At 47.2% G+C, this 25,509-nt stretch overlaps 1 pseudogene; it reads left to right on the top strand.

The window, feature by feature from the left end:
• Window positions 1-25,509, top strand: part of LOC140898106 (uncharacterized) — a 72,104-nt pseudogene that overhangs the window by 16,899 nt on the left and 29,696 nt on the right.

Consider the following 25,509-nt stretch of genomic DNA (forward strand, 5'->3'; position numbering starts at 1 on the left):
AAGGTTGGGCTCTAATTGGGCGAGCATTACCTGTGTCAATGGAGTGGTACTCCCGTTTGGTCCGTCCTGAGGTGGCTGATAACATCGGCGTAAAGCTAGTGCACAGCTCCTTGATCTGCTGTCACTGTATATATCCAAGAGTCATTGAGAGGTTCACCTCTTCCACGCTGCTGTCAGTTTTTCCTTCATAGTAGACACCTTCAGGCCACTCAGCGTCATCTCCTCCCTGGGCTGTAAACTGACAAACACTTTTAATTCTCTGGAGTAAAAGGGCTTTAGAAAATTAACATGGTACGCTTTAGGTTTGAGGTGGGGGATGCTATGAGATAGTTAACTGCTCCCAGGTGCTCTTGGACCATAAATGGCCCATCCCACGACACTTCTATCTTACTGGCCTGGAGTGCCTTAAAGACCACGACCCCGATCCCCTACTTTGAAGGAATGCTCTCTGGCATGTTTATCATACCAGGCCTTTTGCTCTTCCTGAGCATCTTTTAGGTTTTCTCTACCTAGGGCTAAAGAGTCTCAGAGGGTGTTTTGCAGGTTGTTTACAAAGTCCAGAATATTAGTTCCTGGAGAAGGCGTAAACCCCTCCCATTGTTGCTTCAACTGTAATGGCCCCTTAACCTTGTGGCCATATACAAGTTCAAATGGTGAAAACCCTAAACTGGGATGTGGTATAGCCCTGTAGGCAAGGAGCAACTGCTGCAACACAAGGTCCCAATTGTTGGAGTGCTCAGTTACAAATTTACATATCATGGCCCTCAAAGTTCCACTAAACTTCTCCACCAGGCCATTTGTTTGGTGGTGGTAAGGGGTGGCAACCAAGTGGTTCACCCCATGAGCTTCCCACAGGCTTTTCATGGTCCCTGCCACAAAATTAGTTCCTGAATCTGTAAGGATGTCGGAGGGCCAACCTACCCTGGCAAAAATATCTGTTAATGCCTAGCACACACTTTTAGCCCTGGTGTTGCTTAGAGCTAATGCTTCCAGCCAACAGGTGCCAAAATCCATGAAAGTCAGTATGTACTGCTTTCCTCTTCACGTCTTTTTTGGGAAAGGACCCAGAATATCCACAGCTACTCGCTGAAATAGAACCTCAATTATGGGGAATGGCTGGAGAGGGGCTTTGACCTGGTCTTGGGGTTTTCCCACTCTTTGGCATACCTCACAAGACTGGACATAGGTAGAAACATCCTTGCCCATTCCCTCCTTACCCCCCCCCCCCCGTGGAATGACTTCCCCAAATGGTCTTTGGTCTTGTTCACCCCAGCATGGCCAGTAAGATGATCGTGGGCTAAGCTCAAGAGCTTTACCAGGTACTTAGTTGGAACTGCCAACTGTCTCTGAGGATGCCAGTCTTCCTGGTGCCCACCAGAAAGAGTTTCCTTGTATAAAAGTCCTCTTTCTACAACAACCCGGGATCAATTAGAAGAGTTGAGAGGCGGTGGGTTGCTCCGTGCCATGGTCCAAACTTGCTGGAGGCTTTCATCTGCTTCCTGCTCTGCCTGGAACTGTTCTCTTGATGCTGGAGACATCAGTTCCTGACTGCATTGTGGACTTGGGCTTGGTCCCTCTGGAAGCGATGTTGGTGATTGGGCTGTTTCCATTGACAGTGAACTGCTCTCCGTTGGTGCACTATGTTGTATTTCAGGCTCTGGCTGAACCTCTTGCACAGGGTTAGCTGCTGCTGCCAGGGCAGACTCGGTACTGCCCTCTGGCGTTGGAGTTGTAGATGGGGTTGCAAGCGCTGGATTCAGTGCTGGCAATGGTTCTGGTGCTGGTTGCAGCAGTTCTGCAGAAAAGGACCTAGGGGTTATAGTGGACAAGAAGCTGGATATGAGTCAACAGTGTGCCCTTGTTGCCAAGAAGGCTAATGGCATTTTAGGGGCATTGCTAGCAGATTGAGGGATGTGATCATTCCCCTCTATTCAGCATTGGTGAGGCCTCATCTGGAGTACTGTGTCCAGTTTTGGGCCCCACACTACAAGAAGGATGTGAAAACATTGAAAAACATCCAGCGGAGAGCAACAAAAATGATTAGGGGACTGGAACGCATGAGTTATGAGGAGAGGCTGAGGGAACTGGGATTGTTTAGTCTGTGGAAGAGAAGAATGAGGGGGGATTTGATAGCTGCTTTCAACTACCTGAAAGGGGGTTCCGAAGAGGATGGATCTAGACTGTTCTCAGTCATAGCAGATGACAGAATGAGGAGTAATGGTCTCCAGTTGCACTGTGGGAGGTTTAGGTTGGATATTAGGAAAAAGTTTTTCCACTAGGAGGGTGGTGAAATACTGGAATGCGTTACCTAGGGAGGTATTGGAACCTCTTTCCTTAGAGGTTTAAGGTCAGGCTTGACAAAGCCCTGGCTGGGATGATTTAGTTGGGGGTTGGACTAGATGATCTCCTGTGGTCCCTTCCAACCCTGATATTCTATGATTCGAAGCGCTACAGGTTTGAGTAAAAAGAAAAGGAGTACTTGTGGCACCTTAGAGACTAACCAATTTATTTGAGCATAAGCTTTCATGAGGTACAGCTCACTTCATCGGATGTATACTGTGGAAAATATAGAAGATGTTTTTATACACACAGACCATGAAAAAATGGGTGTTTATCACTTCAAAAGGTTTTCTCTCCCCCCACCCCACTCTCCTGCTGGTAATAGCTTATCTAAAGTGATCACTCTCCTTACAATGTGTATGATAATCAAGGTGGGCCATTTCCAGCACAAATCCACGTTTTCTCCCCACCCCCCACCCTCCTGTTGGTAATTCATAAACCAGTCGGAGAACACTTCAGTCTCTCTGGTCACTCGATTTCTGATCTCAAAGTGACTATCCTTCAACAAAAAAACTTCAAAAACAGATTCCAACAAGAGACTGCTGAATTGGAATTTGCAAATTGGATACAATTAACTTAGGCTTGAATAGAGACTGGGAATGGTTGATTCATTATAAAAAGTAATCAACCATTCCCAGTCTCTATTCAAGCCTAAGTTAATTGTATCCAATTTGCAAATTCCAATTCAGCAGTCTCTTGTTGGAATCTGTTTTTGAAGTTTTTTTGTTGAAGGATAGTCACTTTGAGATCAGAAATCGAGTGACCAGAGAGACTGAAGTGTTCTCCGACTGGTTTATGAATTACCAACAGGAGGGTGGGGGGTGGGGAGAAAACGTGGATTTGTGCTGGAAATGGCCCACCTTGATTATCATACACATTGTAAGGAGAGTGATCACTTTAGATAAGCTATTACCGCAGGAGAGTGGGCGGGGGGGGGGGGGGGGAGAGAACCTTTTGTAGTGATAAAACATCTTCTGTATTTTCCACAGCATGCATCCGTTGGAGTGAGCTGTAGCTCACAAAAGCTCATGCTCTAATAAATTGGTTAGTCTCTGAGGTGCCACAAATACTCCTTTTCTTTTTGCGAATACAGACTAACACGGTTGTTACTCTGAAAGGTTTCAGAGTGGTAGCCATGTTAGTCTGTATCAGCAAAAGCAATGAGGAGTCCTTGTAGCACCTTAGAGACTAACAAATTTATTTGGGCATAAGCTTTTGTGGGCTAAAACCCCCTTCATCAGATGTATGGAGTGAAACATAGTAGGGAGGTATAAATACACAGCATATGAAAAGATGGGAGTTGCCTTACTAAATGTAGGCCATTTGAAATGGGCCACCTTGTTTACATTGGCCTCATTAGCACTATGAAAGTGATTTCAACCCCTTCTTTTCAACTGTTAATAAGCCAATTCAATTAAGGTGGAAGTGGGCTGTTAGCACTGACCCCCGCCCCCCCCCACTTGGTAAGGCAGGGAGGTGGAGTACCTGTGCCCATTGGCGTAAGTAATGTCTTCACTGCAGTAATTCAGCTGCACAGTCTGTTAAGTGTAGACAAGCCCTAAGTGAGTAAACAACTCCTGTCAAATGGGGAGGAATCTGTATGTATACAGAAAGGAGATTTATTCAAGCGCTACCCTACACACATATACCTCAACACAATTTTTTTCCAGTCTATAGAGAGAAGAGTGTCTGACCTAGTAAGTCTGTACCTGTCATATATAAAGTTTACAGCCAAAATGTTTAACATGTTAGAGCTATTGAAAATCTGAGAACTTTTTAAAGTGATGAAATTTTTGCTTAAATTTCCCCCCCGCTCTCCCCAGTTCAGCCCCTTCTCAAAAACAGGTTAAGTGTTGTTTACTGAAAAGTTTCTAAAACAAATTCACCCATCAACAGAAATTGTCAACCTTAAAGATGAACATAAAATTTGCCAGACTGGATCAGACCCAAGGTCCATCTAGTAATTCTGAGCATGTTATAAGCAAAGGAACTGGTCCCTTTAGGCTGAAGTTGTGCAGTCAAAGAGCAGAATCTAAGCAGCTGCTTTGGGGGATCCCCCGATACTGTCTTTGTCTAACTCACTTGGTGGTGGCAATGATACTGTCCAAGAACAAGGAAGAACTTGTACCTTGGGGAAGTTTTTAACCTAAACTGGTAGAAATAAACTTAGGCAGTCTTTCATGTGGGTCCCCACATCTGTACCCCAGAGTTCAGAGTGGGGAGGGAACCCTGACATAGTGGCAGTGTGGTGGGATCATTTTGAACCAGAGCACAGGTTTTTAAAAGAGAACATTTTTTCTTTTGGCTGATTGAAAACCAGGGAGGTTTTTTTTGTTTTGTTTTTAAACTGAGAGCAGCTGGAAATCCCCCCCTCCCCCTGCTTTGCCTGGAGGCAGAGGAGTTAAGTTACAGCAAGGGAATTCACAAGCTGTTGGGGTGTTTTTTGGTGTCGTCCCCCCCGCCCTTCTTTCTAGCTCTGGGGTTAGGCTAGGCTAACCGCAGGGAGGCTAGGATGACAGAAAGTGAGGTCCAAAAGAAACTAGAATTAGCCAGATTGGAAGCTGAAGAGAGACAGACAGAACATGAATGACAAATGGCCTTAAAGCGCTTGGAGTTGGAAGCGGAGGAGAGGAAACAGGCAAAACACTTGGAGATGGAAATGGAGACAAAATGTTTGAGGCAGAGGCGAAACATTTTGGATACAGAATTAGAGCTGAAGCGCTTAGATCTGGAAAGGGCTAAGCTGGGTCTACCAGATAACCCTAACAATCCTTCTCCAGGTACCGCTCCCCATTCCAAAAAATTCCCCACCTACAAGGTAGGTGATGATACAGAGGCCTTCTTAGAAAATTTCAAAAGGGCCTGCCTTGGGTACAGCATCTCCACAGACCAGTATATGGTGGAACTGAGGCTGCAGCTCAGTGGACCCTTAGCAGAGGTGGCAGCTAAAATGCCTAAGGAACACATGAACAGCTACGAACTTTTTTTAAAAAAAGGCCAGAATTAGAATGGGGCTAACACCCGGGCATGCCCGTTGGCAGCTCAGAGCCCTAAGGTGGAAACCAGACATGACATTTTCCCCGACACGCCTACCACATTGTAAAAAAATTGGGATGCCTGGATATCAGGAGCAAGTGTTTAAATCTCTGGAAGATCTGTCCTTCCTAATGCAAATGGAGCAGTTCTTAGGGGGTGTTCCTGAGGAAATAGAAAGGCACATCCTAGATGGGAAGCCTAAAACTGTAATTGAGGCGTGGGAGATGAAACCAAATGGGTGGAAGTGGTGGATGACTCATGAGCTAAAAGCCATATGCTTGTTAGCTAAGGCTGTAGAGCAGACTTATTAATCTCTCTAAGTGGTCTTGGTGCCACTAGATGGGACAGAACCCCACACCCAGGAGATATGTGGGTTACATAGACAAGCCCCTTAGGCTATGTCTACACTAGCATTTTTGTTGGTAGAACTTTTGTTGATCAGATGTGCGGAAACCTCCTCTTCCTCACCGCCCCCCTCCAGGACAGACATAAGTTTCGCTGACAAAAGCACCAGTGTGGATAGCGCTATGTCAGCGAAAGATGCTCTCCCACCATCATAGCTACCGTGGCTTAGAATCATAGAATATCAGGGTTGGAAGGGACCCCTGAAGGTCATCTAGTCCAACCCCCTGCTCGAAGCAGGACCAATTCCCAGTTAAATCATCCCAGCCAGGGCTTTGTCAAGCCTGACCTTAAAAACCTCTAAGGAAGGAGATTCTACCACCTCCCTAGGTAACGCATTCCAGTGTTTCACCACCCTCTTAGTGAAAAAGTTTTTCCTAATATCCAATCTAAACCTCCCCCACTGCAACTTGAGACCATTACTCCTCGTTCTGTCATCTGCTACCATTGAGAACAGTCTAGAGCCATCCTCTTTGGAACCCCCTTTCAAGTAATTGAAAGCAGCTATCAAATCCCCCCTCATTCTTCTCTTCTGCAGGCTAAACAATCCCAGCTCCCTCAGCCTCTCCTCATAAGTCATCTGTTCTAGACCCCTAATCATTTTTGTTGCCCTTCGCTGGACTCTCTCCAATTTATCCACATCCTTCTTGTAGTGTGGGGCCCAAAACTGGACACAGTACTCCAGATGAGGCCTCACCAATGTCGAATAGAGGGGAACGATCACGTCCCTCGATCTGCTCGCTATGCCCCTACTTATACATCCCAAAATGCCATTGGCCTTCTTGGCAACAAGGGCACACTGCTGACTCATATCCAGCTTCTCGTCCACTGTCACCCCTAGGTCCTTTTCCGCAGAACTGCTGCCTAGCCATTCGGTCCCTAGTCTGTAGCGGTGCATTGGATTCTTCCATCCTAAGTGCAGGACCCTGCACTTATCCTTATTGAACCTCATCAGATTTCTTTTGGCCCAATCCTCCAATTTGTCTAGGTCCTTCTGTATCCTATCCCTCCCCTCCAGCGTATCTATCACTCCTCCCAGTTTAGTATCATCCGCAAATTTGCAGAGAGTGCAATCCACACCATTCTCCAGATCATTTATGAAGATATTGAACAAAACCGGCCCCAGGACCGACCCTTTGGGCACTCCACTTGATACCGGCTGCCAACTAGACATGGAGCCATTGATCACTACCCGTTGAGCCTGACAATCTAGCCAGCTTTCTACCCACCTTATAGTGCATTCATCCAGCCCATACTTCCGTAACTTGCTGACAAGAATGCTGTGGGAGACCATGTCAAAAGCTTTGCTAAAGTCAAGATACAATACATTCACTGCTTTCCCTTCACCCACAGAAGCAGTAATCTCATCATAAAAGGCAATTAGATTAGTCAGGCATGACCTTCCCTTGGTGAATCCATGCTGGCTGTTCCTGATCACTTTCCTCTCATGCAAGTGCTTCAGGATTGATTCTTTGAGGACCTGCTCCATGATTTTTCCAGGGACTGAGGTGAGGCTGACTGGCCTGTAGTTCCCTGGATCCTCCTTCTTCCCTTTTGTAAAGATTGGCACTACATTAGCCTTTTTCCAGTCATCCGGGACTTCCCCCATTCGCCACGAGTTTTCAAAGATAATGGCCAATGGCTCTGCAATCACAGACGCAAATTCCTTCAGCACTCTCGGATGCAACTCATCCGGCCCCATGGACTTGTGCACGTCCAGCTTTTCTAAATAGTCCCTAACCACCTCTATCTCCACAGAGGGCTGGCCATCTCTTCCCCATTTTGTGATGCCCAGCGCAGCAGTCTGGGAGCTGACCTTGTTAGTGAATACAGAGGCAAAAAAAGCATTGAGTACATTAGCTTTTTCCACATCCTCTGTCACTAGGTTGCCTCCCTCATTCAGTAAGGGGCCCACACTTTCCTTGGCTTTCTTCTTGTTGACAACATACCTTCTTGTTACTCTTAACATCTCTCGCTAGCTGCAGCTCCAGGTGCGATTTGGCCCTCCTGATATCATTCCTACATGCCCGAGCAATATTTTTATACTCTTCCCTGGTCATATGTCCAACCTTCCACTTCTTGTAAGCTTCTTTTTTATGTTTAAGATCCACTAGGATTTCACCATTAAGCCAAGCTGGTCGCCTGCCATATTTACTATTCTTTCGACTCATCGGGATGGTTTGTCCCTGTAACCTCAACAGGGATTCCTTGAAATACAGCCAGCTCTCCTGGACTCCTTTCCCCTTCAAGTTAGTCCGCCAGGGGATCCTGGCCATTCATTCCCTGAGGGAGTCGAAGTCTGCTTTCCTGAAGTCCAGGGTCTGTATCCTGCTGCTTACCTTTCTTCCCTGTGTCAGGATCCTGAACTCAACCAACTCATGGTCACTGCCTCCCAGATTCCCATCCACTTTTGCTTCCCCCACTAATTCTACCCGGTTTGTGAGCAGCAGGTCAAGAAAAGCGCCCCCCCTAGTTGGATCCTCTAGCACTTGCGCCAGGAAATTGTCCCCTACGCTTTCTAAAAACTTCCTGGATTGTCTATGCACCGCTGTATTGCTCTCCCAGCAGATGTCAGGAAAATTAAAGTCACCCATGAGAATCAGGGCATGCGATCTAGTAGCTGCCGGAAGAAAGCCTCATCTACCTCATCCCCCTGGTCCGGTGGTCTATAGCAGACTCCCACCACTACATCACTCTTGTTGCACACACTTCTAAACTTAATCCAGAGACACTCAGGTTTTTCTACAGTTTCGTACCGGAGCTCTGAGCAGTCATACTGCTCCCTTACATACAGGGCTACTCCCCCACCTTTTCTGCCCTGCCTGTCCTTCCTGAACAGTTTATAACCATCCATGACAGTACTCCAGTCATGTGAGTTATCCCACCAAGTCTCTGTTATTCCAATCACGTCATAATTCCTTGACATCACCAGGACCTCCAGTTCTCCCTGCTTGTTACCAAGGCTTTGTGCATTTGTATATAAGCACTTGAGATAACCTGTTGATCGCCCCTCATTCTCAGTGTGAGGCAGGAGCCCTCCCCTCACAGACATTCCTGCCTGTGCTTCCTCCCGGTATCCCGCTTTCCCAATTACCTCAGGGCTTTGGTCTCCTTCCCCTGGTGAACCTAGTTTAAAGCCCTCCTCACTAGGTTAGCCAGCCTGCTCGCAAAGATGCTCTTCCCTCTCTTCGTAAGATGGAGCCCGTCTCTGCCCAGCACTCCTCCTTCATGGAACACCATCCCATGGTCAAAGAAACCAAAGCCTTCTCTCCGACACCACCTACGTAGCCATTCGTTGACTTCCACGATTCGACAGTCCCTACCCAGGCCCTTTCCTTCCACGGGGAGGATGGACAAGAACACCACTTGCGCCTCCAACTCCTTTATCCTTCTTCCCAGAGCCACGTAGTCCACAGTGATCCGCTCAAGGTCATTCTTGGCAGTATCATTGGTGCCCACGTGGAGAAGCAGGAAGGGGTAGCGATCCGAGGGCTTGATGAGTCTCTGCAGTCTCTCCGTCACATCGCGAATCTTAGCCCCTGGGAAGCAGCAGACTTCTCGGTTTTCCCGGTCAGGGCGGCAGATAGATGACTCAGTCCCCCGGAGGAGAGAGTCCCCGACCACCACCACCCGCCTTCTCCTCTTGGGAGTGGTGGTCGTGGAACCCCCAACCTCAGGACATCGCATCTCATGCCTTCCAAGCAGCGGAGTCTCCTTCTGCTTTCTCGCCTCAGACATATCATCTGGTCCACTCTCGGCAACGGTACCTGTGGAGAGAACATGAAAGCGGTTAGTTACCTGTGTCTGCGTTACTGGAACCCGGACATTCCGCTTACCTCTTCTGGAGGTCACATGTTGCCAAGCTTCTTCACTGGCCTCTTGGCTCCTCCTCTGTGCAACCTGCTCTATATCTTTAGAGCTTTGTGCCCCTAGAAGCCTAGCCTGAGTTTTGTCCAGAAAATCCTCAGTTTCTCGTATGCAACGCAGGGTCGTTATCTGTTGCTCTAGACCTTCAATCTTCTCTTCCAATATGGAGACCAGCTTGCACCTTGTCTGTACGAAGTCGCTTCTGTCCTGTGGAAGAAAGACAAACATGGCACATCCAGTGCAGGTCACAACAGCTGACCACCCCCCCTTCCATATCACCTTCCTACTATGAGCTTCCTCAGAGCAGTTTGCAAGACGTAAGCCTCACTGGGCTCACTCCAGGTGAACTCCCACGCAAACTCCTGCTGTGTGCTGCTCTGCTGGTTCGCCGCCGCTCAGCTGGTTCGCGAAGCTCTGGCTATTTTTAAACAGCCAGGCTTCCCTGATGCAAACAAACAGACACCCTAATGCCCGCCCCCTGCAGGCTAGCAGCCAATCAGACACTCACTCAGGCTCTCACACTGCCCTCCCAGCAAACACACGCTCGGATACTTCCTCAGCAAGCAAACAAACACACACTCGGATACTTACCAGTCCCAGGCAAACTCCTGCTGTGTGCTGCTCTGCTGTCCCCCGCTGCTCAGCTGGTTCCCCGCCGCTTGTTAAGGGTGGTTTAATTATGCTGGTGGGAGACCTTAAAGTGGCATCACTATAGCCGTCCCCTCAGGTATGAAAAGCTGTGGAGTCTGAAGCTTCTGTGCAGGGTTCCTTGTGGGTTTCCTTGATTTCAGGAGAATCAGTCTCTCTAATCCCCAGAACGCACGAGTCCCCTCCACATCCCTCCCACGGGACAGGAGACTAACTTGCAAGTGTAGCCATGCCCTTAGAGCACATTAAAGCAGCCCCAGGCGCCCGGACTAATGACACATCCACACTGGCAAGGCACATAGAGTGCCTGGACTCCGTGGCTTGAGTGCTCATGGTAATCCACCTCGACAAGCTTACCGCTCCCCGGCTGGAGCGCCAGTGTGGATGCCCTGTTCTATTAATGCGCTCTGATCAGCCTCCAGAAGTGTCCCACAACGCCTGTTCTAGCCACTCTGGTCATCACTTTGAACTCTACTGCCCTGCCCTCAGGTGACCAACCGTCAGACCCGCCCTTTAAATTCTCTGGGAGTTTTGAAAATCCCCTTCCTGTTTGCTCAACAAGGCACAGAGTGCTCTCAGTGACTCTTTCCAGGTGACCATGCCTCCACACGCCAGGTGATCCCCAATATGGAGCAATGGCAAGGTGCTGGACCTCATCAGTGTTTGGGAGAAGGAAGCTGTCCAGTCCCAGCTGCACTCCAGCCATAGGAATTGCACTATCTTCGGGCAGATATCAAGGGACATGATGGAAAAGGGACATAACCAGGACGCACTGCAGTGCAGGGTTAAAGTGAAGGACCTGTGGAATGCCTATCACAAGGCACAGGAGGCAAACCGCCGCTCTGGTGCTGCCCCTGTGACCTGCTGTTTCTACAAAGAGCTGGACGCAATACTTGGGGGCGACCCCACCTCCACTCTGAAGACCATCATGGACACTTCAGAGCCCAGCGAGGGTGCTGAGGAGGAGGGAGACAGCCCTGCATCCCTAGATGTAGGCAGCCAGGAGCTGTTCTCAAGCCAGGAGGAAGGTAGCCAGTCGCAGCGGCTGGTGCTTGGGGAAGAACAAAAACACCCGAAGAGGTGCCCAGTAAGCAGCTTTTATTTTGGGAAGGAAGTTGTTCAGTGCGGGCTCTTGGGGCGAGGAGGGTTAGGGCTGCATGCATGCATGCCTAGATGCGGAACAGGGTGTTGATGTGCTCTCTCACATCACAGTAATTGGTCTCAGTGATCTCTTCAAAGGTCTCACGCAGAAGCTGGGCAATCCGCTTGGGCAGGTTCCTTGGCAGACCTACTGTGCTCCTTGTCCCAGTAAGGCTAACATGTCCATGCCACTGTGCCGTGAGGGGTGAGGGGGACCATTGCTGCACACAGGCAAGCTGCATATGGGCCAAGTCGGAAGCCGCATTGTGGTAGAAGACCCTCCCTTGCTTCCCAGGTCACCCTCAGCAGTAAGATGTCTTTCAGGATGAACTCCTGTGGAAAATGTGGGGACAGCGTTCAGTATAGTGGCGCTCTGCAGCTGTTGGCTCTCCCCAAGGCACAGAACAGAGGACAGTACGGCCATGAAACAATCAGTCCCCCTTGCCCCTGTGCTTACTCACCATTTTGGAGCTCCTGTGGGTTATGTGCGATCACTTTGGGATGGGCAATTTCTGCTATTGTGTAGACTGTGCTTGTCTACTTTAAGTACGGCCGAATCATTGCTCTGTCTGGTGTGAACAATGCTGTTTCTGTTAAGTGTTGCATTTTGGCTTTACAGATGCAGCCTTGAGCTTTCAGCCATCCTTGTTATCGCTGGCCAAAAGACTCTAAAGAATCAGGAAGCGGCCATGTAGAAGCAAAGAGGACGTGCTGCATGAAGTAATGCAGTAGTCCCTTAATGAAAATCAAAAAGTGCATGATGGCAGGAGAGTGAAAGGAGGGTCTGCCAGCAGAATGTGGATTGCTGGCACGAAAGCACAGAGCGGCTGCTAAACATTATGGAGAGCCAAGGGGACTCGATACAGGAGCTCATAGCAATGCAGGCAGAGCACTTCCGTGCCCACACCCCCTGCCCCCACCCTGCAGCCCTTGTCCCAAAACTCTTTCCCTTGTGCCCCTATGTCACCTCCAACCCACTTTCTCCCACATCCAGGTTCTTATCACCACCAGCCACTTCCAGCAGCCGTAGCTTCACCACCCAGCCCTGCAAATTACCTACTGCACTCAACTCCCATCACCATGCATTTTAGCCAGCCAGAAGTGCAGCACTCATTGCACACCACTCGAAACAGGAAGGCTGAGTATGATAACAGGACACATGCAAATCTGTGAGTGTACCGTTCCCCATCCGACCCCCTTGCCCTTTCTGTTTCCCAAGCAGTTGTTTTTGTTGAATTTTCTTTTAAATAAATGGCTTTTTTGGCTTTGAAACCATTCTTTACTATGGAAAGCAACAGGCGCTGCAAGTCAGTGTAGCAAACACAGATTCCTACTAACATTAGAACCACTGCACTTCACTCCCATGTAGGGCACCAAACATTACTAGTGGCTTTGAGCCTCAAATTGCTCCCTCAAGGCATCCTTAATCCTTACAGCCCCATGCTGGGCCCCTCTAATAGCCCTGCTTTCTGGCTGTTCAAATTCAGTCTCCAGGTGTTGAACCTCTAAGGTCCATGCCTGAGTGAATCGTTCACCCTTCCCTTCACAAATGTTATGGAGGGCACAGCACACGGATATAACCGTGGGGATGTTGTCATTGGCCAGATCCAGCTTCCCATACAGACAGCACCAGCGGCCCTTTAAATGGCCAAAAGCACACTCCACAGTCATTCTGCGCTGACTCAACCTGCTGTTGAACCGCTCCTTGCTGCTGTCAAGGCTCCCTGTGTAGGGTTTCAAGAGCCATGGTATTAAAGGGTAAGCGTGGTCTCCAAGGATCACAATGAGCATTTCCACTTCCCCTACAGTGATCTTCTGGTCTGGGAGGAAAGTCCCAGCTTGCAGCTTCCTGAACAGGCCTGTGTTCCAAATGATGCGTGCATCATGCACCTTTCTGGACCAGCGTTAATGTCAGTAAAATGCCCACAGTGATCCACAAGCGCCTGGAGTACCATAGAGAAATACCCCTTCCAATTAACATCCTCGGAGGCTAGGTGGGTTGGTGCCAGAATTGGAATATGCATCCCATCTATTGCCCCTCCTCAGTTAGGGAACCCATTTGTGAAAGCCAGCCACAATGGCATGCATGTAACCCAGAGTCCCGGGTCTTCTGAGCAGGATGCAATTAGTGGCCCTGCAAACTTGCATCAACATGATTCCAGTGGTCGACTTTCCCACTCCAAACTGGTTAGCGACCGATCGGTAGCTGTCTGGAGTTGCCAGCTTCCAGACTGCAATAGCCACCTGCTTCTCCACTGGCAGGGCAGCTCTCAGTCTCGTGTTCTTGCGCTGCAGGGTGGGGGGCGAGCTCAGCACACAGTCTCATGAAAGTGACTTTTCTCATCTGAAAGTTCTGCAGCCACTGCTCGTCATCCCAGACTTGCGTGACAATGTGATTCCCACTGCTCAGTGCTTGTTTCCCGAGCCCAGAAGCAGCGTTCCACTGTGATGAACATGTCCGTGAATGCCACAAGCAATCTCATGTCGTATGCATTATGTGAGTCAACATCATCGTCGGACTCCTCACTGTCAGTTGGTAGTTTAAGGAGTAACTCGACTGCCATTCATGATGTGCTGGCGAGACACATCAGCATATTCCTCAGCAGTTCAGGATCCATTCCCGCAGACCGAAAGGGAAGACAGTACAAAAAACGTTGAAAGAGGGTGCCAAATGTGGACAGAAGCACAGGGATTGCTGAGATGCAAAGCGATGCATCATGGGGCGTTGGGACAGGACCCAGAATGCCCCACCCAAGCCACAGTACCAGAATGGGAAGAGGTGCTCTGTGGGATAGCTGCCCATAATGCACCACTCCCAATACCTCTGTGAGTGCCGCAAATGTGGCCACGTCAGTGCACTTGCAGCTGACAGTATGAACACACTGTAGCACTTTCCCTACTGCGCTTTCTGAGGGCTGGTTTAACTCACAGCGCTCTACATCTGCAAACGCAGCCATGCCCTAAGGGATGTTACGATAGCATAGAGCGTCTCCACTGGATGTGCTGAGGTTGTAGTGGTACAGCTGCAGCACTGTACGTATAGACATGGCCTAAGGGCTGGTCCACATTAGAAAATTAGATCAACCCAGCTACACTGCTCAGGGGTGTGAAAAATTCACACTTCTGAGTGACGTAGTTAAGCCAGCCTAAATCCCCGTGTAGACAGGGCTACTGTAGTGATTAAGTGTAAACATTTAATACAATGAGGGGAGGGGTTCTCCCTTCACTATAGTAAATCCAATTCCCCAAGAGGCAGCAGCTAGGTCTGTGGACGATTTCTTCTGTCAACCTAGTGCTGTCTGCTTGGGGACTTAGGTCAGGATAACTGCATTGCTCGGGGGGGCGGGGGAGGAATTGTGCATTTTTCACACCTGTGAGTGAAGTAGCTGGGTCAACCTAAGTAACATATTCCTGTTCTGGCCTGTGTTGTGGAGGCCTATGGGTGGGTGGGGGCACATGTGTGAGGGGGTGCAGAGGTTGTAATCTGTCGTGGAAACTTAGTTGCAAACCACATACCTAGAGAGTGTAGCAACCTGCTCAGTTCCCCCAGGGAATAAATTAGGACTGTTCCCTAGGCAGTGGTTGAATCCTTGCTCCAGACCAGTGTGTCATGGGATCTTGTATGATTTATAGCCCAGTCCCTGTAAGGTGGGGCTGGGGAGAGGAAGAAGCCTCTCTCGGGGACTACTCATACCCTGGGTCTGGAAGTACACTGACCTTAATGAACAAGATCAACCCTTGTTCCTGTTCCTCCCTACCCCCCTGCAGCAGGATTTCCAATTTCCAAACTGGATGTGATCTCCCAGCTGGAACTAGGGGAGGAGCCTTGGGTCCCCGATCTCCAGGGCTACAAGAAAAGGGAGATCCCGAGAGATACCGACACAGGTGAGGATTCTGCTAAAATGACATAGTTTTTGTATCCTCATGGCAGACATCACTCTGGGGGTTTCACCGGTTGTGTGTGACCCTGTAGCCCCTACCCTCATCTCTAGTTGGATGGGATGAGGAGGTAGAATTGGTCCCTGGCTCACTCTCTTCTGGGAAAGGGTGTGAGGTAGAAAGAGGTAATTTTAATTGGTGGATGCTAATGCACTTAATTTTAAAAATTATTAAAAATATGTAGAGTTGATAAACAAGCAATGTCAGGTCAGCTTTTACTAATTGCTTGTCTTCTGCCAACTCGGGTGTGGCTCCCACTACTTTTAATCATAGGGGTTCTTTGACATTGTATTAAGAGTTGGGTGAAATCTTGTTATGGGTTGAGTTAAAACTCTATTGAGATTGTAGGGATGAAGTTACCCTTCAGTCAACAGAACTGTAAGCATAAGCCCTACCTAAGACAAAAGGTGCATGTGAACCCAACCAGGAGCGTCTGGCTAAGTATTGTTTTGGGTAGGGGAGTGTGTGTGTAGGAACAAAAATCACACAAGAACAGGCTGAAGTCAGGTCAACACCTAAAACTTAGGTCACCTTAGCTATATTGCTCAGGGATGACAAAAATTTCATGCATTGTGTGATGTAATTATGTTGACCATACATTTTCTCCATATTTAAAGAATGAAGACATTAGTGTGTTTACAAAAGAAATCAATTTCAATCAGGATATTTCTAGAATTCTTTGTGTGGGTTTAACTGAAGTTTTTCTTTGTAAACATGATGGCTATAAAAGACTTTGTTTAGAACTGTGATAGCACATCTTAAGCATTACTTATTTTTGAGGTTTTCTGAATAAAAACATCCTCCTATTCTTTTTCACATCCAGGACTCTTTCTCAGCCATACATATCTGATAAAATCTCTTTTCTGGTGATAAAGATCATATCTATACCACATTGGCATCTTGTACAAGAGGGAAGTGTTCTGTTTCTTCATGAAACACTCTTATGGGTTTGGCTGCTTTTTGACCAAATGGTTTCTAGATTTACAACCTACCATTTGCAGGATATTGTAATTACAGACTCTTAACAAATATTCTCTACAAAGCAGGAATCACAATAACTAACACACATACATCTTTCAGAGCATGGTAGAAAATAGTGTATAGAACAGGGGTGGGCAAACTTTTTGGCCCGAGGGTCACATCGGGGTGTGAAACTGTATGGAGGGCTGGGTAGGGAAGGCTGTGCCTCCCCAAAGAGCCTGGCCCCACCCTCTATCTGACCCCTCCCACTTCCCACCCCCACTGACTGCCCCCCTCAGAAACCCCCACCCATCATAGAATATCAGGGTTGGAAGGGACCTCAGGAGGTCATCTAGTTCAACCCCCTGCTCAAAGCAGGACCAATCCCCAATTTTTGCCCCAGATCCCTAAATGGCCCCCTCAGGGATTGAACTCACAAGCCGGGGTTTAGCAGGCCAATGCTCAAACCACTGAGCTATCCCTCCCCCCTGCTCCTTGTCCCCTGACCGCACCCCCGCTCCCATCCCCAGAACCTCTGCCCTATCCAACTGCCCCCTGTTCCCTGTCCCGACCATCCCCCCTGCCGAACCTCCGCCTCATCCAACCACTCCCTGTCCCCTGACTGCCCCCTGGAACCCTCTCTCCCTTATCCAACCCCCCAGCCCCGGTACCCTTACCATGCTGCTCAGAGCAGCATGTCTGGCAGCCAGCTGCACCACCCGTGTGGTGGTGTGGCTGTGCGGGAGAGGAGACAGCAGGGGAGTGGCTGGGTTTGAGGGATTCATCTCCTAATATTTCAGTCTCCCCATCAGCTATTTCGGTTGGTTCCCTCCCCTCAATATACTGAGTGACTCCTGTCTGGTTTCCCTCTGTCCCAGCAGGTGACTGGACAGTGAGTGAAAAGGAGGAGGAGACCCCTCAGCAGGAATGTCCTGAGCCAGTGAAACCACACAGGGTGGTCCCAGGAAGAGGTGAAGTGAACTTTTCTCAGAGTCCTAAGCAGCGAGAAGCCCATGCGAGTCTGCAGGCCAGAGAAGATACAGTGTAAATCCTCTCAAAGGAGCAGAGGATCCTCTCGAAGGAACAAGAAAATCAAAGAAGCTGTTCAACAGAGAATCCCCACTGGAGAGGGACCCTACATGTGCGGAGACTGTGGAAGAAGCTTCCCTTGGAAATCCATTCTTCTTACTCATCAGAGAATCCGTACAGGAGAAAAACCCTACAAGTGCCCTGACTGTGAGAAATGCTTCAGCCAGCGCAGAAACCTCATTGCACATCCACACAGAAGAGAAATTCTATACATGCAGTGACTGCGGGGAAAGCTTCAGTCTCAGCTCAGACCTCACAAAACATCAGAGAAACCACATGGGAGAGAGACCCTATAAGTATCCCAAGTGTGATAAAAGCTTCAAATGTAGCTCATCGGTTATCAGACACAAGAGAATCCACACAGAGGAGAAGCCCTATAAATGCCCCAACTGCGGGAAAAACTTCAGCCGGAGCTGGTACCTTATTACCCATCAGAGAAGCCACACAGGAGTGAAGCCGCACGCATGCTCCCTGTGTGGGAAAAGCTTCCACCAGAACTCGCACCTTATTTCACACCAGAGAACTCACATGGGGGAGAGCGCCTATAAATGCCACCAGTGTGAGAAAAGCTTCCATCAGAAGTGGAAACTTATTAAACATCAGAGAACCCACATGGGCAAAAAGCCCCACAAATGTCCCGAGTGTGGGAAAAGCTTTGGTCAGTGCTCACACCTGGATTCAAACCAGAGAACCCACACGGGTGAAAAACCCTGTGAATATCCCAAGTGCAGGAAAAGCTTTGGTTGGCACTCCAATCTTATTGCACATCAGAGAGTCCACACAGGAGAGAGATCATATAAATGCCTGACCTGTGGAAAAAGCTTCCAATACAGCTCAGACCTCAGCAAACATCAGAGAAAACACATGGGATAGAAACCCTAAAAATGCAATGAGGGCACATCTCAGAGCAGACTTTAATACATATCAGAGAATCTACACCGGACACAAACTCTAGAGGGGTCCTGGCTAGGGATGGGATGGATAACACCTTTGCCGATTCCCATGGATCTGAGTGTCAGGCCAGGCTGGAGTGGCCAGGTAACAAGGACGTGTAACAGTTATTAAAGCAGAGAATAAAATCACATTCCTGGAAGGGAGTCCAATAGAGCAAGAGACTGAGACGTTGTGATGGGATTTGATTCTCACTTCTCAAGGAAGCTTTGAGTGCCCCCTCTTCAGCTCCTACATTTAAGTTTGGTACTAGAAACCTAGAACAATCTTTACTTTGTAACTTCTGGTTTATTCTTCCCAGTGTGTTATTTAATGGAATTGATACATACAGGAGTAATGTTGGACTCAGGTTCAAAACATCCTATCTTGGGCTCTGAGCACTGAGTCAAGGCGATGGTTTAATTGTGATTTTTCTTGCTTTGAACAAGGAGGAATGAGGTAGATCCCAGTTCCTCAAATGCTCAGAGTCCTTTATCTGGAGAGGACAAGTGTGTGAAAATTTATCTTTGTGGGGTGAAATGGGCCTCCAGGAAAGTCTCTTTAAGGGTTTATTTTATACTGTACAATCTAGCAGCTGAAATTACACTTGGATTCTGCTTTTTATTCCCCTGTAGTTACTATGAATTCACAGATCTAGAAGGTTTAGGTAGATGACTGAGTTACTGATATCTGCCAGTCAAGTTACATACATACACTGTCATGGGTCTGCAGTTCTCCTTTTCAATACATGTATACACTACAGAGCCCCCATAATGAGTAGGTGAACTGCATGTCCCGTTTACTTGTTCCTATTCCATAACAACAGCCATGCTAGGTCAGACCAAAGGGGCTGACCACAAGGCTGAGTAATCATCCCTTGTACATTTAGAATCTAGGTCCATTAAATGCACTGTCGTTCCATTGTAATTATCTCGCTGTTTCTTTCTTCTTTTTTTATACAGGCACTTAAAACACACAAAAATATCAGAGTTCACTTCAGAGTCAGGACAGTGAAAAAACATAGAAGCTAATTCTCTGTACTCCAAAAATATCTCATCAACTGAGTTTGGAGCGGGAGTGTTAATATTAAAAGATTCCATTGTAAAGTTAATTGGCTGTTTGTATGAACTAGTGGTAAGGACAGGTGAAATGAAGAACGCAGTGAAATTGAAACCACAGGTTTACATTTGAATTTGAATTTTAGGCTGATAGACTCATTGAAGTTAGGCCATGTCTGCATGGGAAAGAGTTTTCTGGTGTATGTTTTTCTGCTCTAACTGTATCAGTATAACTATCATGAAAGAGTGTATTCACTTCTCTTTGTATATGCCACTTTTAGCTGCTTCCGTTCTGAATTGTTGCTCTTCACTTTAGCCAAAATAACTGTGCAGTATCCTGAGCAGATACCCCAGGACACAATGTTTCACCACTGGGCTCTCTGCATTGTGGGATTTTTTTCATGGTGCATTGTGGGATGCCTACCACAACCAACTGGGACTTGGGGTCAAACTAACAAACTCCTAGGATTCCTCTTCTGGCATCCCATCATTCATCCATTTTTTTTGTCCCTCACCAGTGACATTTTCAAACTGCAGTAAGGCAGCGTGAGGAAGCTACTGTTGAGGCCATGGTCCTGACAGTTCCTAATATGAACAGGCTGTTCTGTGTGTACGGGCAGTCATGCAGCTGGACAGCTTCAGATGGGTGGGAGACAGCCAAGGCAATATGGCTAGCAGAGAAGAAAGAAATAGAGCAGTTACTTTTACATGACAGTTTCCTGAGGGGACCACTGAGGGGACTAGTCTGCCAACTAGCACTGGCTGATGGGACGGGATAGCACTGCAGAACAGGGAGGAACAGCCATGGTGGCAGAACCTCAGGATGAAATTCAGCATAGACAAAGGTAAGATGCTGCACTGGGGGAAGAAAAAACAAATACTGAATGGGGAATAACTGGCTTGGCAGCAGCACTGCTGAGAAGGATCTGGGAATTGTGGATCACATCCCCAGCATGAGTCAACAGTGCAACTCTATTGCAAAAAAAGGAAGTCAATTTTAGGTTGCATTAGCAGAGGCTGTTAGGATATAGATATTCAGGCCTGTCTGTAAAGGCCTATCCTCTAAGAATTTAGGTGTATTCTTATCACTTAGCTAGTTATAGAGGTATAAAAGAAAGAAACAAAATCACTGTCTGCCGGTGTAAGGGCCTTCTCTTACTGTGACAGTCTGAGGCCCTGTTCTTAGGCTAAGGCCTTTGGCTAAGCAGCAGAAGCAGCCATAAGCTGGGAAGCGAATGGTCACATCCTCACATTCCAAACTAGTCACATTGAAATAAGGCAATCTGGGGCTGTTAGAAAGGTGATCCGATCTATCACCTCTAGAGAAAGGGAAAAGCTAGAGGATGTAAAAGGAAGTTTAGTTTGATAGTTTTCTGTTCGGTAAGAACTCACATCAATAGACACAGCTGGGAAACCCTTATGTCTTTATAGATGTAGTTGTGAAATCCTCACTTCTGTATTGTTTTGTCATTATAGTTCCCACTTTGCTATTGTTTGTCTGTATAATCTCTGTCTGGTTCTGTGATTGTTTGTCTTCTGTATAATTAATTTTGCTGGGTGTAAACTAAGGTGGTGGGATATAATTGGTTACATAATCATATTACAATATGTTAGGAATGGTTAGTTAAATTTCAGGAAAATGATTGGTTAAGGTATAGCTAAGCAGAACTCAGGTTTTACTATATAGTCTGCAGTCAATCAGGAAGTAAGGGGGAGGGGAAATTGGAATCATGTTTTGCTAAGCGGGGGAATGGGAACAGGGACACAGGTGTAAGGCTCTGTGGTGTCAGAGCTGGGAAGGGGGACACTAAGGAAGGAAACTGGAATCATGCTTGCTGGAAGTTCACCCCAATAAACAATGAATTGTTTGCACCTTTGGACTTCGGGTATTGTTGCTCTCTGTTCATGCGAGAAGGACCAGGGAAGTAAGTGGGTGAAGGAATAAGCCCTTTAACAGAGGCATAGCATGTAAGTCACAGGAGCCAATAGTACCGCTCTACTCGGCGCTGGTTAGGCCTCACCTGCAGTACTGTGTCCAATTTTGGTTATCAATGTATAAAAAGGATGTATAGAAACTAAAAAGGATTCAGAGGCATGCAACAACAATGATCAAAGGGATAGAATGCAAGTCATATGAGCAAAGGCTGAAGGAACTGAGTATTTTTAGTTTAGTTTGGAAAAGAGGAGATTAAGGGGGGACATGACAGCAGTCTTCAGATATTTGAAAGGGTGCCATAAAAAAAATGGAGAAAAGTTGTTCTCTCTTGCCACAGAGGGCAGGACAAAAGCAATGGGTTCAAACTACAGCATAGCTGTCATAAATATAAAGGGAAGGGTAAACACCTTTTAAAATCCCTCCTGGCCAGAGGAAAAGCCCTTTCACCTGTAAAGGGTTAAGAAGCTAGGATAACCTCGCTGGCACCTGACCAAAATGACCAATGAGGAGACAAGATAATTTCAAAAGCTACAGGGAGGGAGAAAAAAACTCTCTCTCTGTCTGTGTGTGTGATGCTTTTGCCAGGGACAAAACAGGAATGGAGTCTTACAACTTAGTAAGTAATCTAGCTAGATATGCATTAGATTCTGTTTTCTTTAAATGGTTGAGAAAATAAGCTGTGCTGAATGGAATGTAGATTCCTGTTTTTGTGTCTTTTTGTAACAAGGTTTTGCCTCGAGGGATTCTCTGTGTTTTGAATCTGATTACCCTGTAAGGTATTTACCATCCTGATTTTACAGAGGTGATTCTTTTTACTTTTTCTTCTATTAAAATTCTTCTTTTAAGAACCTGATTGCTTTTTTCATTGTTCTTGAGATCCAAGGGTTTGGGTCTGTGTTCACCTATGCAAAGTGGTGAGGATTTTTATCAAGCCTTCCCCAGGAAAGGGGGTGTAGGGTTTGGGGAGGATTTTGGGGGGAAAGACGTTTCCAAGCGGGCTCTTTCCCGGTTATATATCTGTTAGACATTTGGTGGTGGCAGCGATAAAGTACAAGGGCAAAAGGTAAAACAGTTTGTACCTTGGGGAAGTTTTAACCTAAGCTGGTAAAAATAAGCTTAGGGGGTTTTCATGCAGGTCCCCACATCTGTACCTCAGAGTTCAAAGTGGGGAAAAAACCTTGACAATAGCACATTTAGATTAAATGTCAGGAAAAACTTCCTAGCTGTAGGAACAGTAGGACAATGGTACAGACTGGCTAGCGAGGTCATGGAAATTCCTTCACTGGAGGTTTTCAAAGGAGGCTGGATAGCCATCTGTTCTGGATGCTTTATCTCACATCTTGGCAGAGGGTTAGACTAGATGACCTTTGCAGGCCCTTTTAACCCTATGATTTTAACACAAGCACTCCAGGTGAATACACGCAGCGCTGACACAAGCAGCCAAGTATACACATGCCCAAGCAATGTATAGACTTTGGAAGCTGCATGCCAATGTAACTTGTGTTGACCAAAGTTTGTAGGGTAAATGTGGCTGTATATGATAGACTCAAGAAACAATCTATTTAGCTTAACAAAGAGAAGGTTAAGGGTAACTTAATTACAGTCTATAAGTGCCTACATGGGGAATAAATATTTGATAAGGGGCTCTTCAGTCTTGCAGAGACAGTTATAACACAACCATAGAATCCATAGTATTGGAAAGGACCTCAAGAGGTCTTCTAGTTCAGTCCCCTGCACTCATGGCAGGACTAAGTATTGTCCCTGACAGGTGTTTGTCGAACATGCTCTTAAAAATCTCCAATGATGGAAATTCCACAATCTCCCTAGGCAATTTATTCCAGTGCTTCACCACCCTGAGAGTTAGGAAGTTTTTCCTAATGTTCAACCTAAACCTCCCTTGCTGCAATTTAAGCCTATTGCCTCTTGTCCTATCCTTAGAGGTTAAGGAGAACAATTTTTCTCCCTCCTCCTTGTAACAACTTTTTCTAATCAAGTGGCCAGAAATTAAAACTAGTCATTCAGACTGGAAATAAGGCATACACTTTAATAGATAGTGAGAGTTATTAACCATTGGAACAGTTTACCTAGAGCCATGGTGGATTCTCCATCACTGGCAATTTTAAAATCAAGATTGGATGTTTTCTGCTAATCTGCTCTAGGAATTATTTTGGGGAAGCTCTGTGGCCTGTGTTAACAGGATCAGACTAGATCAGGGGTTCCCAAACTTGGTTCGCGGCTTGTTCAGGGTAAGCGATACACTTTTTGTTTACCTGAGCGGCCACAGGTACGGCCGCTCGCAGCTCCCAGTGGCCGTGGTTTGCCATTCCTGGCCAATGGGAGCTGTGGGAAGCAGTGTGGGCCGGGCCACCGCTTCCTGCAGCTCCCATTGGCTGGGAACAAAGTGTCTTGCAGCCCGCCAGGGGCTTACCCTGAACAAGCCATGAACCAAGTTTGGGAACCCCTGGACTAGATGATCACAACAGACCCTTCTGGCCGTGGAGGGAATCGATGAATGAGGAGACTCCAGGAGCCCGCCTGGGGGAGGGTAATTTTAGAAAGACTGGGGACTGTTCTTGCTGGGACAACAAAATAACTCCAGGGCTGACAGTGCTTGGAGCCCTAGAGGGAAACAGGAGCCACAGTTCTCTGGGCCTCTCACTTTGATTTATTAACTCTGGCTGGTCCAGGGCCGGCTCTAGGTTTTTTGCCGCTCCCCCAAGCAAAAAATTTTTTGCTGTCCTCCCCACTTTGTTTTTGGCTTTTACAAATGTTTGCACTTTGCAAATTTTTTTTGACTGTTTAAAATTTTAAAAAAATGAAAACAGAGAATTTGTAGTTAGTGAAATAAAACAATTTCCTATTAGTATACTCATTTAATTTTAAGCATTGAGAAATGTTTGAGAAATACTTGTCTTGGTCTAATCAACTGTGAATAATTTACATTCTGAGTCCAACTTTTCAGTATAAGTGAATCTGACTTCTCTCAAAGCTGTATATGTGTTTGTGTATCCCTTCTGCCCATCAGAGTTGGCAGCAACAAGGGCCGGCTTCAGTATTTAGGGGTTCTGTTTCAATAACACAATGCAAAACTGGCTCAAGCCCCCACCCAGTGACCTGGGACAATTACATACCACCCCCGTGGGTGCCTCTAAAAGGCAATACTTCTCTTCTCGCAAGCACGGAGTCTGAGTGTAACAAAAGCCTTTTAATAAAGGAGGGAAACAGTGCGGAATTAAGTTGGGGAAACACCACAAACAGGATTCATAACACCAACCATGAGCAAAAGACCCACCCTCCCAAGTAAGTTTGACAGTGTCCTTTTCCCCTCAGAGTCTTAAGTCCAGCAACCCAGTAGTCCACCCCCCCCCACACACACACATAGTTTCTGTCCTTGGCAGCCCCCCCAGAGTTCAGAAGTTCATCTGGAGAGTTTACCTCCCAGCCTGGGTGGAAGTGGAGGGGGGTATGGGGGGTATCTTACATGCTCCTCTGCTCAGGTCGAAGGCCAAGTGCCACACCTCTCCATGGAGTTCTACTGCAGTCTTCACCACCAGCCATACCTCTCCGCCAGCCACCCAGCTATCCACTCTGCTCTCCTGCTGTCCACTCATCTCCACCAGCCACCCAGCTATTTGCTCCTCTCTAGCCATCTTGCTGTCTGCTCACCAACTTATCTTCAGGCCCTCCCCCTTAACACAGCTCTAAGCAACTTCAAGCTCTCAGTGATTGTTAGCTGGTAGTAAGGGAGCCTCAGTACTGGTGCACCACTAGCCTAAAGTAGGTCTAATGCTTAGACCTAAATGGCAGTGATTTCAGCTCTTCAGCATTTAACAAGACTCCTAATGAAGCCAAAATTAGCTCTATCAGTACACTGAGACGAGAAGTCAAAGTAGCATTCAGCATACACTCTTTCAATTCCTTGAGTTTTGGAACCCGTGTCCCTTGCCTAGCGAGTGCTACTTGGTTGAGGGCGAGTCCCTCCGTCATAAAATGCCAAGTACAGTTCTACTGTCCTTGATTCACATAACCAGGATAACAACCATTTCTTACTCCAGTGCCCCAATAACAGAGAGACTGGGGATCCCACAGCAGCCAAAGTGACCATTTGAGCAAGCAGTCCATCATGCTAGGCAGGGTGGGTGTGCCCATGCAAACGAGATCAGC

This window comes from Lepidochelys kempii, chromosome 14, assembly GCF_965140265.1.
Source record: "Lepidochelys kempii isolate rLepKem1 chromosome 14, rLepKem1.hap2, whole genome shotgun sequence".
NCBI lineage: Eukaryota > Metazoa > Chordata > Testudines > Cheloniidae > Lepidochelys > Lepidochelys kempii.